This window comes from Rhinopithecus bieti, unplaced genomic scaffold (assembly GCF_001698545.2).
Source record: "Rhinopithecus bieti isolate Rb0 unplaced genomic scaffold, ASM169854v2 scaffold_73, whole genome shotgun sequence".
Taxonomy (NCBI): domain Eukaryota; kingdom Metazoa; phylum Chordata; class Mammalia; order Primates; family Cercopithecidae; genus Rhinopithecus; species Rhinopithecus bieti.
In genome coordinates this window covers 1,016,712-1,029,208 of record NW_016803103.1, presented here as the reverse complement: position 1 = coordinate 1,029,208, position 12,497 = coordinate 1,016,712, and the positions used below count along the sequence as shown (strand labels likewise).

Below are 12,497 nucleotides of genomic sequence, written 5' to 3'. Positions count from 1 at the left end.
GGGGGGAGGGGGAGGGAAGGGAGCCAGCCAATAAACCTGAACATTTGCCATTTGTGTCTCTCAAAAGAAGACCTATAAAAGGCAAACAGGTACACAAAAAAAATGCTCAGCATCACTAATCAATAGGGAAATGCAAACTAAAACCACAATGAGAAGTCACCTAATACCCATGAGAAAGGCTTTTACCAGAAAGATGAAAGATGACAGGTATTGGTGACAATGCAGAGAAAAGGGAAATCTTTTACATAGTTGCTAGAGATGTAAATTAATACAGCCATTATGGAAAACGGTTTGGAGGTTCCTCAAAAAACTAAAATTACTATATGGCTCAGTAATCCCACTTCTGGGTAAATAACCAAAGGAACTGAAACAAATGTCAAAGGGATATCTGCACCGCCATGTTCACTGCAGCACTATTCACAACAGACAAGATACGGTATCAGCCTAAGTGGCCATCAAAAGATAAACTTTTTTTTTTTAATGCAGTATATATACATAATAGACTACTATTCAGCCTTAAAAAGGAAATAAAAATTTGTTATTTTGTAACAACATAGATGAACCTGGAGGACATATACTAAGTGAAATAAGCCAGGCACAGAAGGATACACCATATGATCTCATATGTATGTGAAATCTAAAAAAGCTGAACTTGTAGAAGCAGCACAGAATGATGGCTACCAGAGGCTAGAAAGATGTGAAGAGAGGGAATGGAAATTCTTGATCAAAGAGTACGAAGCTTCAGACAGAGAGGAGGCATAAGTGTCGAGATCTATTGTACAGTAAAGTGACTAAAGTCAATTAATAATGTATTATGTATTTCAAAATAATGAAGAGAGTAAATTTCAAATGTCTCACTGTGAAAAAGGATAGGTAAACGAGATGACAGGTATGTTAACTGTCTTGATTTAATCATGCCACATTGTATACAAATATCAAGACATCACTCTGTGCCCCATATATGTATACAATTATGATTTGCCAATAAAAAATAATAGTAATTTTTAAAATAAGAGTATACAATCCAAAATTGTTTTACCAAATTCTAAAAATAAATCATCAGCAATAAAAATAAATTGCAGTACATTGTATTCATAAAACTGGAATTACTATATAGCAATTAAGTGCCTGAATTAAGAATTATAGAACTCAAAAAAGAAAACTCTCCCAACACCAGTCGGGAGCCTCGTGTCTGCACTGTCCAGGCCAGGCTGTGGTTTGGCCCTGAAGCTAGTAGAGGAGGCCTCTTGACTATGGTCTCCGTTTTGCGTTAAATGTTTTCTCCTCCTGTGCGGCCCAGTGCCACATGGGCTCCGGTGGGACGCCTGGGGGTTTGACCCAGATTGCTGATGTTATTGGTGGGAAAGGCAAAAAAGACAGAAAGATCCCAGAATATCTAATACATTTTAATAGTTGGAACAGAAGCTGTGATAGATGGGCAGCCAAAGATCATGTGCACTGTAATACAGGTGCAAATTAAGGATGACAGCATGAATTGGCAAGAAAAGCTGCAGCTCACCTGAGAGGCACAGGAAGAAGAAAGTCTGTCTGGCATCGACTCTATCTAAAAAAGCCTCCCAGTTGAAGACAAAGATGAAAATGCTGAAAATTCAATAAGCAGTTCTCCAACAGTAGTGAAAACAAGGATGAAAAATAAGTGAAGAACGTGTTATTGAAGAAGAGACAAGTGCAAGAACTGGAGCTGTAAACAGAAAGGGAAATGGAAGAAAGAATAATAACTATAGAAATCCCTGAAGTTCTGAACGAGCAGCTTCAGGGTGATCGTTACTACATTAACAGAAGGAAACAGTTAATGAAACTTCCATGACAGACCAATATCATAATGATTTTGGAGTCCTACGAGAAGCATTTTGCTATCAACACAGTTTTTTCAGCCAATGAGGCCTTGCCACCATCACACTATGCAGCACGCCAACATGAAGGTGCATTATATCCCAGCAGAAAAGAATGCTGACCTTTGTAAGGAGATGGTGGATGGGTTAAGAATAACCTTTGATTACACTACCCCATCAGGTATAATCTATCCATGGGAATAAGCTCGGTATAAAAAGGTTGACTTCATCTAAGTGTTTTCTTTCAATTAAGGAAAGCATCACAGACAATAAAAGGAACCAGGGGGAGCTCTCTCCCAGCCCACCTTTGTTGAATCCATCCACACCACAGTCCACAGAGAGTCAGACAACCACAGCTGAACCAGCCACCCACAAAAGGCACAAAGCCAAGCTGGAAGCACTGCAGGCTCTGAGGCGGTCCACATGCCACACCACCAACTGCAACAGGCTGGCTGAGAGCAGGCGTCACCTCACCTAAGTGCCAGCAGCAGGCCACATCGACCAGCATGCTCCAGGCTGCTCCTGAACCTGGAGAAGAAAACACCTGTGCATCATCTTCAACCTCTGCCTCCTGGCAAGGAAGAAAGTGCTGCATTTACTGGTTTTGAAGGGAAAAGAACTAACTAAATAAATGAGGTCCTCTCATGGAAGTTTGTACCTGATAATTACCACCCAAGTGACCAGCCACCTCCACCTCCTTCACATTTACGGGGCACAACATTTGCTGTGACTTTTGGTAAAACTTCCAGAAATCCTTGGAAAGATGTCCTAGTCTGAGAAGAATCTGAAGGCTTTATTGAAACACTTTGATCTTTTCTACAATTTTTAGCAGAATACCATGATGACTTCTTCCCAGAGTTGGCTTATGTTGCTGTCTGTGAGGCATATTACAGCACCTAGAAACTCCCAGGAATTTATTAAAGTGTTCGTGAGTCTGTAACAACTCCTCCATCTAGCTTTGCACTCTGGGTTCCAACTGTTCCAACTAACAAGGCAGTGGATCTTATTTACCCAGAGCACAAAAGTAACACCCATGTGGGGACTCTGGCAGAGGTGGGTCCTGTTGTTTGAGTTGCCCACATAACTGTAGTTATTCTGTTAGGAATTACTTCCTGGGTGTCTGAAAGTGTTCTGACAAGATACTTGCTACTAAGGAGGCTATCTGTGATGGCAGAAAAAAAGGGCAACTGTGTTCACAGTGAAATGTTCATGAAAGTATACATAGGTTAGGCCATTTCACTAGATGTTGGAGTTTGTAAGCAGAAACCACAATGTTTTGTTATTTGTTGGCATTAAACAAAATTTTTTTTTGCAAATTATTTTTATTCTATTGATGAGACTGAGCAACTCTGTCCAACAAATTTTAGTTTGTATTTGGAAACCACAAAGTAGTCTAAAAGTATTGTAGAGAGGATTGATATTGAAGGGGGGAAAATGCAGCTATACATTTGCTTCTAACAGTGAAACATGATTTTTGGTGACATAAAGAAAGCACTGCCTTTCTTGTTTGAGATTTTACAGCATACTTTGTTGTGCAATGTTATGGTTCCCTTTCTGTAAAACATTACTTTTAGCAACCTAAATACAGCCTGTCTTATTTGAAAAAAACTGGAAAAAAAAAAAAAACTGACGTGGTTTGGATCTGTGTCTCCACCAAATCTGATATCAAACTGTAATCTCCAGTGTTGGAGGTGGGGCCTGGTGGGAGGTGACTGGATCATGGGATGGATTTCTCATGAATGGTTTAGTGCCATCCCCCTGTGTACTGTCCTCATAATAATTAGTGAGTTCTCATGAGATCTGGTCGTTTAAAAGTACATAGCACTCCCTCTCCATTCTCTCTTGCTCCTACTCCGCCTCCACCTTCCCCCACAATTTTAAGCTTCCTGAGGCCTCCCTAGAAGTCAACCAGATGCCAGCATCATGTTCCTGTACAGCCTACTGTGAGCCAGTCAAACCTCTATTCTTTACCAGTTACCCAGTCTCAGGTATTTCTTCATAGCAATGCAAGAACGACCTAATACAAAAACGCTTCCAAACTTAATATTGAATAAATGTTCAAAAGAATACAGATAGCAAACAAACCAAAACATGCACAACAACATGAAACTTAAATATTTTTAAAATGATATATATATACTAAAAGTATTTACAGGCACAGGAATAATAATCACTAACTTTAGAATAGTGCCCAGCTCTGATAGGGTGAAATAGGAGAAAGAACATCATGAGGAAATTTAAAAATTGACTTTCTTTTTGATCTGGGATACTCATTATATTATTCTCTATTTGCATATCTGACATACCTCATAATAAAAAGGAAAAGAAATAACCACTGATCTACCACAGACAGAGTGGGAGAATACATGTCTTCCTGTAGTGGACCTCATTATTAATCAAAGATGCTAAAATTTTATCATGGTAACAACCTCTGTTAATTAATAAAAATTATAAGAATGCCCAAGCTTCAAAACGATAACATTCTGCAACATATAAAGGATTGAGAGACACTGAATTTCAAAATAATGCTTCCATGTATAAGCAACATAAGGTAACAAAATAATTTGACATTGTTTTCATTAACATTGAATCCATTTTTATATGCCAGGAAAAATAAAAGCTAAAATTAAATATAATGTGCTTAGAATAGGCTTTAACATGTGAATCACATACCGTCAATACTGTCAATTCTTAGAACTCAAATCTTATTTTCTTAGTAAGTATATTTATATATATTTTGAAATACAAATATATCCTTGTAGAAAAATATTCTGTGGGTACCCTAACAGATTACAGAAAAAGAAAATAGAATATAGTATGCAAGAAATAAGTACAAAAACCTCATGAGATAAAGACCTAAAAAAATGATGAGATACACTATGTTCAAGGATTAAAGACTCAATATTGTCAAAAGGTCCATTTTGTTCCTCAAGATTATCTACAAATTCAGTGAAATCCCAATCAAAATTCTAACAGGTGCTTTTAATAGAAACTGACCAGTTGATAACAAAATATATAGAGAAAACAAAAAACATATAGTAGTTTACATAATCTTTTTAAATAGCAAAGTTAGAGAACTCATATTACCTGATTCAAAGATTCAGCATATAGCCACAGCAAACAAGACCATGGTAACTGGCATGACCATGGACAAACAGATTAAAAAACCAGAATAGAATTCCAGAAATAAAATCATGCATATGTTGTCTATCGATTTTCAACAAACATGCCAGGGCACTGAATGGGGAAAGTCTTTTCAACACACGATGCTTTAATAGCTGGATAAACAAATGAGAAAAAAATCCAAAAACTTGATCTCTACCTCACAATTATTCATAAAAGTTCATTTTTTGAATCACAGAATTAAAAGCTAAACTATAAGGCTTTTAGAGAAAATATAGAAGGATATCCTGGATTTCTTAGAGAAGTCACAAAAAGCACTAATCATAAAAGCACAAATCATTAAAAAATTGACAAATGTGACTTTACCAAGGTTTTAAAATTGTATTCTTTGTAAGACATTGTTATGAAAAAGAAAAAACAAGGGAAAGACTAAGAAAATATATTATCCACACATATAGCTGACTTGTATTCAGAATACATAAGGAACTCTTACAATTCAATTAAAGACAAACCATTAACATAAAATGGGCAAAAGACCTTCAAGTATTTTAAGACACTTCACAAAGGAAGGTATCTGAAATGCCAAAAGGATGAAAAGATGATTATTATTAGTTACCGAGAAACACAAATTAAAACAAGAATGAGATATCATTTCAAACTTAGTAAAACATAAAATGACTACACCTAATATTGGCAAAGATATGAAAGGAACAATGTAATTCTCATTGTAACACACATTGCTGGTGGGAGTGTTAAGTCATATAACTACTTGGAAAAAAGGTCTAATAGTTTTTTATAAAGTTAAACATACACCTACCTTATAATAACAATTCCACTTCTAAATATGTATGCAACAGAAATGACAATATATGTCTACAAAAGGCTTGTAAAAGAATGTTATAGCAGGTTTAAACACAATAACCACAAAATAGAAATAATACAAAAGTCCATCAACAGTAGAATGAAGTAGTAAACTGTACTGTATCCATACAATGGAATATTATTTGGTAAGCAAAACCGATAAACTACTAATACATACAAGACAAATGATTTCAAAAACATTGTGTGAAACATTAGACACTGATACATATATATACACATCCAGAGAATTATTCTGAGTGAAAAAAGCCAATCCCAGAAAGGTTATATATTACATGACTATTTACATAACATTCTTGAAATGACAAAATTGGAGACACAGAGACATTAGTAGATGCCGGGGTTAAGACTTGGGGTTAGAGTGGATGGCGGGGGAGGAAGCAGAAGGAAAGTAGATGTGGACATAAAAGGGTAACACGAGGGATTCTTAAAGTCATGAAACTATTCTGTATCTTGACTATGGTGGTAGGTACATAAATCTACATATGTGATAAAAACTACATACAATTAAATACATACAAACCCAAATGAATACCAGTAAAGCAGGGGAAATCTGAACAAGATCTATGAATTGTATCAATGTCAGTATCCTGGTTGGGGTATTACATTATAGTTTTGTGAGATGTTATCATTAAGGAAAACTGAGAAGAAGATACATAGGATCTTTCTGTATTATTTCACACAACTGCATGTGAATCTACATAATTATCTCAAAAGAAAAGGTTTAATTAAAAGAAAGTAAAGTTTAAAAATCACCATATATGTGGTCTTTACTTTTCATGCACATCTTTCTCCAAAACAGATTTCCTGGGCATTAATTTTACATGTCCCTGACCCCTTCAGATAAAACAGTTTTAAAACATAAGAATAATGTTACATTTCTAAATGTCAGATTCTAGTCTAAAATATACAAACTACAAAAATTCAAACTCTCATTACAAAGCTGCCACTAACCTAATACTATTTAAATAGACAAAGTACTATTATTTAAAAAGATTTCTGATACTTACATGTCTGAAGAATTATGATTATTCCCTCATGTAGATAAAGCACTATCTGAAGTCTAAGCTCTTCTCTAAGTAGGCCTTGGAATCATTTTTCTACTTCATCATTAAGAAAAATAAGCAACACTATTATATTTGACCACCCTGCTACAAAAAAACATGTGAGCCAACTCTTTTTCCTTTCCTATCAACATGAGATTAATGCAATACCAGTAGAATTTCAACATAAATAAATAGACAAGAAAGTGTTATTAGAAGCCTGATATTTTAAAAGTTTAGAATTCATATGGGAAATTTAGAAGAAATTTTATTAGGGAGAGTCCGGAAGAAAATGAATAAAGTCTCTTAATCTTAAACTTTTATCTTGTTTTCTGTACTGTGCTTTTAAGGATGTTCTGAAGAATAGCCTATGACAGTACATAAAGCACTGAACTGAGGATTCAGAGTAAGTGTAACACTGACTTTACAAGTAAATTACTGTAAACATCCTTTCCACACTGTACCTCTTGGGACACTCAGAGAATGTACTGAATTAACTCTTTAGAATATATAAAAGAATATTTTATTTGATCTAAAACACTTGAACTGATTGAACAAAAAAAAATTAACTGTTCTCTTACTTGCATAAAGTGAACATATCTGAAAAGATTAATATAGTAACTACAAATCTTAACATTAATTCCTGATTTTCTATTTCCTTGCAAATACTTGAGACTTGTTAAAATAATCATTTAATCCAATTATCTCAGGTTTACTATTTAGCCATTTTGTTTATGAACCACAAGACAAATACTGAAAAAAATGTAAGTCACAGTCTATTATTTAAATGATCCAATGAGTCTTTACACTGAGTTCACCTAATATAGTTTTGGATGTCAGAACATAAGACTGGCCAAATTTCTATTTAATTTATCAATATAAGAAACCCTATTAAATTCATAATTTTCTACAATAAATAAAAACAAAGCTCAATTTTAATATATGTTGCTGGAGTAGCCAAAATGTTGTTACAAAGATACTCAAATTTCTGAAAAAATGATTTTGAGATAAATTTTTTAAAAATTCCTTGAACAAAACAGAATGTACACTATACTGTGTTAAGTATTCCTTTATCTTAAATTACTAAAGTTATTCTTATGTAGTTACAAGGTTGAACTCCAAATACAATTTCTTGTCAACCACCTATAAAATGCTGTAAGATCATGCAATGTATTCTTCTGTCTCATGTAAACATGCAATACTTTAAATTAAATTTCATTATTTTTGCAGCAGCTTTCAGATTTCATTTCCATCCTTAAATTTTACAATTTAACCTACACCAAACAAACATCACCAAAGTCAAAACATACTAAGAAGCTTATTATATTGATTTGTACAAAAATGCACAAATACAACCTACATGTTTCATATGTTGTTAATATAACTATCCAACTGGTTACAGGTTATATTTTAATTGTTTTCTTGATTTACTAGTCAAGTATCACTTTTTTAGCAATTCCAAATTTTAAAACTGATATTCCAATTCAACTACTAGTAGTGTTTATGCTAATGAGAACATAAGTCTATCTAAATGTTCCTTATAAAGGGATCTTGGTTGCCCTACAGCTCTAAACTGCAAGATTCTAGAAGTAGTGTATAAGTAGTGTTGCTACAGAGGCCGACAGTTCTATGGTCATTTACTTGTCAATGTAGTAGCTACTGTAGTAAATGACTAGTGAGTAATGCGATGACAAGCAACACTACTTAAAATGAACAGGTTGATCCCTTAAGTAAAGTTTTCTAAGCACCTTATAGGACCAGTGCATTATTTAAGAACAACCACAACAAGTAAATTGCCAGCACTGTTTCATTTAAGTTTAAATTTTCTTCTATAGGTCTCATTCTCTGCCACAAACCAGATAAGTAAGAGTTTAGTGGAACCATCCATCCTTATTCTGAAAAGAATACAAAAAAATTAGAGGAAATTCAATGGATATTTCATAAAATTATCTGTGATTAAAGAATCTGAAGGAAAGTATTTTAATGTACATGAGAATGAAGCTGAAAGGTGAAGGAGCAATTCTTACCAGGAATACAAGGAATTTTCTTTAAGAAACTCAACTTCACCTAATACTCTAATGCAATAAAAAACTAAATTCAATCCTAAATTGCCTTAAGAAATGGGGGACAAAAGAAATAACATTTTGCTTAATGGCTTTAGATACTAAAAAAATGATACCATGGGTACTTGGAGACTCTCTACAAGCCACTAAGAAACAAGATATTGATAGTTTCAGTTCTGGTTGAAGACAATGACTAGATAAAATAACTTGGTATCACTATAACATCCTTCTAATCCTCCACTTTTCAACCCAGCACTCCATTATCCCACAACTTAGAAGGTAAGAAAAAATTAAAATATAGATGGCAAGTGCTTAGATAAACAAAATTGACGGAGAAAAGCGGGAACACTTAAGAAACAATTAACTCAGGCTAGGAGTAGGGGTAAGGGAAGACAGGGAGAAGGTAACGGAAGGAATAATACATGAGCTTTAGGTCAGGGATAAGAAACAACTATATTAAGTGATGATGGTTCAGAAAGTGAAATCCTGTTCCCTGACTCAGGTTCTTTATTCAGTACTGGATTAAATTCCTGAATTCTGCTTTCTCATCCAAAGTCTCAACCTCCAAATTGAAAATATTATTAAAATTACATGCCCCCATCACTGGCCTCATCATTCATTCTCCGTGAATGGCATAATATAATAGCAATGAGGATAATACTATTTTTAATATTATATATATGATCAAAAGTTTTAATAAGGGGTACTTAACAGAAAACAATTCTAGTCCAGTGTGTTCTGGAATAGTAGCCCCAAAATAACTAGTCCAAACAACATGTTCAAATATTTAAAGACAATTTTAAATTCTTTTCTAAAATCCGTGGAAGACATGCCTCTCCAAATAGGCATCTCAAAGGAGTTAATATATATTACAGAATAAAACATATACTCTAAACAGTGACTCTCAAATACAGCACTGTCTGGAAACATTTTTGGTTGTTACATTTCTAAGAGTGCCACTGGTATCTAGTGGGAAGAGGTCAGGGATGCTACACAATATACAACAATGTATAAGACAGGATTATGTGGCCCAAAATGTCATTCACACCATTGTCAAAACACCATGCTTGAAAGGAATACTGAACACTATCATTTATTTTATCTATTTTATTTTTATTTGCTGTTAGAATCACTGTGCTGCAGTCTCTTATTAGCATCTGTCAAGATGATAAGAATGACATTATTAAGTGAAATCCTAGAGGAAATATGTTTGTAGGAAAAACAGAAAGATAAAGTTCACTGAGAATGCTTAGTGGTTATGTTTAATGTAATCCACTACAGCTGATGGCTCAGAAAGAAGTAAGTTGCTTCAAAAATGAAACTGGCAATAACACTCAAATATATCAATTTTATTTATAAACTGGAATTAACAGGGTTTTTCCTCTTAAAGCAGATGGATCTCCTTGAACTACTAAAAACAAGCATTGGATGTCAAGGCAAAAAAATGCAGACATAAAATTCTGATCCACATTCCCTAAGGTGATTTTGTCAAAACAAAATATATAGACCACCACAATGTTCTTCCATAATACCTTAAAAATGTAACTTTTCAAAATTAATAATCTTTCATTTTACTAAACACATGCTTGAATATAAGCATTGATTGTAATATACTATAGTTGCTTTTATTGAAATGAATCATTTTTTCAGAATATGCCCCAAACTAAAATACAGGGTTTATACCTATCAAAACAAAGCCAAGAGAATTAAATTTTCACTCAATATGTTTCACATAAAAACAGAAAGATAACATTTCACAAGTTTGAATACTTTAGAAGTCTATAATCCAGAAAGAGTCCAACTGGAAGGAATCTTAGAAATCATCATGAGCTAGACTTGTCAAAAGAGGGTACTTATACATATAGGCATATACAGTGGTAAGCTAAGAAGCACTCAAATGAAAAAATAAGCACAGTAGGTCTTAGTAGATGAGCAACTTAATCTAATAACTAGGGGGAGGAGAGATAAACAAACAGAATGCATTGTGGAGTAGAAGGCCAAACTTACAAAAATTTTTAATCTAAGAGACGTAAAGTAGATTTTCCTTTTGTAGCTGCTTGCTTTGGGCTGGAATTTTCAGAGGTATGAATTCACACTCTTCTTCTACTGCAAGGATGTAGCTGAACAAATTGAGAGCTCCTCAGAAGACATCAAAGAATACTTTGATTTAAAACAGTCAAACTGAGTGAAAAAAAATTAACTGCTTCTTTATTTGCATAAAATAGCCATTTCATAAAAGACCAACGTAGTAACAAAATCTTAACTTGTCAATTCCTGATTTTCTATCTCCTGGCAAATACTTAAGACTTGTTGAAAGTTATCTTATCCAATCATCTCAGGTTTAAAATTTAGCTATCTTCTCCTACAAGACACCTATATCACCAAAGTTGGAAACAGAGAGTATCCAGGTCCCACTAAACCTTTCAGGTTGCCATTTGTCCTTGCTTCCCCTACTTCGTATCTGTTTTCCCAGCTCAACTTCCTGCCTTGCTAATCTCAGGTGACAGCACCAAGCACAAAAGAAATAGTTCCCACAGAATTTTTTTAAAACTCCCACAATTGAGTATGGAGAAATCTTTATAATAAATCTTTTCTATCAGCAGTCCCGAACCATTTGGCACTAGGGACAGGTTTCGTGCAAGACAATTTTACCACGGACTTGGTTCAGGGATGGCGATTGTTTCAGGATGAAACTGTTCCACCTCAGATCATCAGGCATTAGATTCTCACGAGGAGCGTGCAGCCTAGATCCCTTGCATGCGCAGTTCACAATGGGGTTTGCTCTCCTAGGAGAATCTAATGCCGTAGCTGATCTGACATGAGACAGAGTACAGGTGGTAATGCTTGCTAACCAGCCACTAACCTGCTGTGCAGCCTGGTTCCTAATAGGCCATGGAACCATTTTGGTCCACGACCCAGCGATTGGGGGCTTCTGCTTTAAAAGTATATCTCCTAGGGGTTCTGCTTCTTTAATTAAACCTTGAATGATAGAGAATTTCTGTAAGGTATATTTTATGTACTGTTTGAGAATATTCTGTTACATTACAAATCAAGAAAAACAGGATAAGACTCACAAGAAATGTTAACCATAGATAGCAAGTAAACTAGCATCTTATGAGATACAGATAGAAATCATAGAAAGTGTGAGTAGGCAAAGTAGCTTATGAAACAGCAGTGATCATAAAATGTGTTAAATATAGAGAGTAAGTTAGTCATCTGTAAAGTGGGCAGGGAGTACATAAACATTCCATGCCACCAGATTCAGATAGTGTAGTCTTTCCCATCCACTTATACAGTATCCAAAGTGTGTTGACTGCCCTATCTCTAGTCTCTTGCCTATACCTTGTGTTCTAATTAACCTCATGTGCTCTTTCCATCCCACCTGTATAATATCTTATGTGTGTTGACTACTCTATCTTTCTCACCATGCTTCTGCCTTGTGTCTGATTAATCTTGATTGTGCTCTGATGCAAATTTTTGTATTTATTTGACTGGCTAACTGGCATTTATTTGACTGACTACCTATGTTAATTATT

General features: G+C 34.6%; 1 protein-coding gene and 1 pseudogene across 1 annotated transcript in view; one reads left to right on the top strand and one right to left on the bottom strand.

Moving 5' to 3' along the window:
- LOC108542214 (vacuolar protein sorting-associated protein 13B-like) overlaps positions 1 to 12,497 on the bottom strand; it is a 441,791-nt gene that overhangs the window by 110,222 nt on the left and 319,072 nt on the right. The gene's annotated exons all lie outside the window — the stretch shown is intronic.
- LOC108542080 (male-specific lethal 3 homolog pseudogene) lies at positions 1,275 to 2,753 on the top strand (annotated as a pseudogene).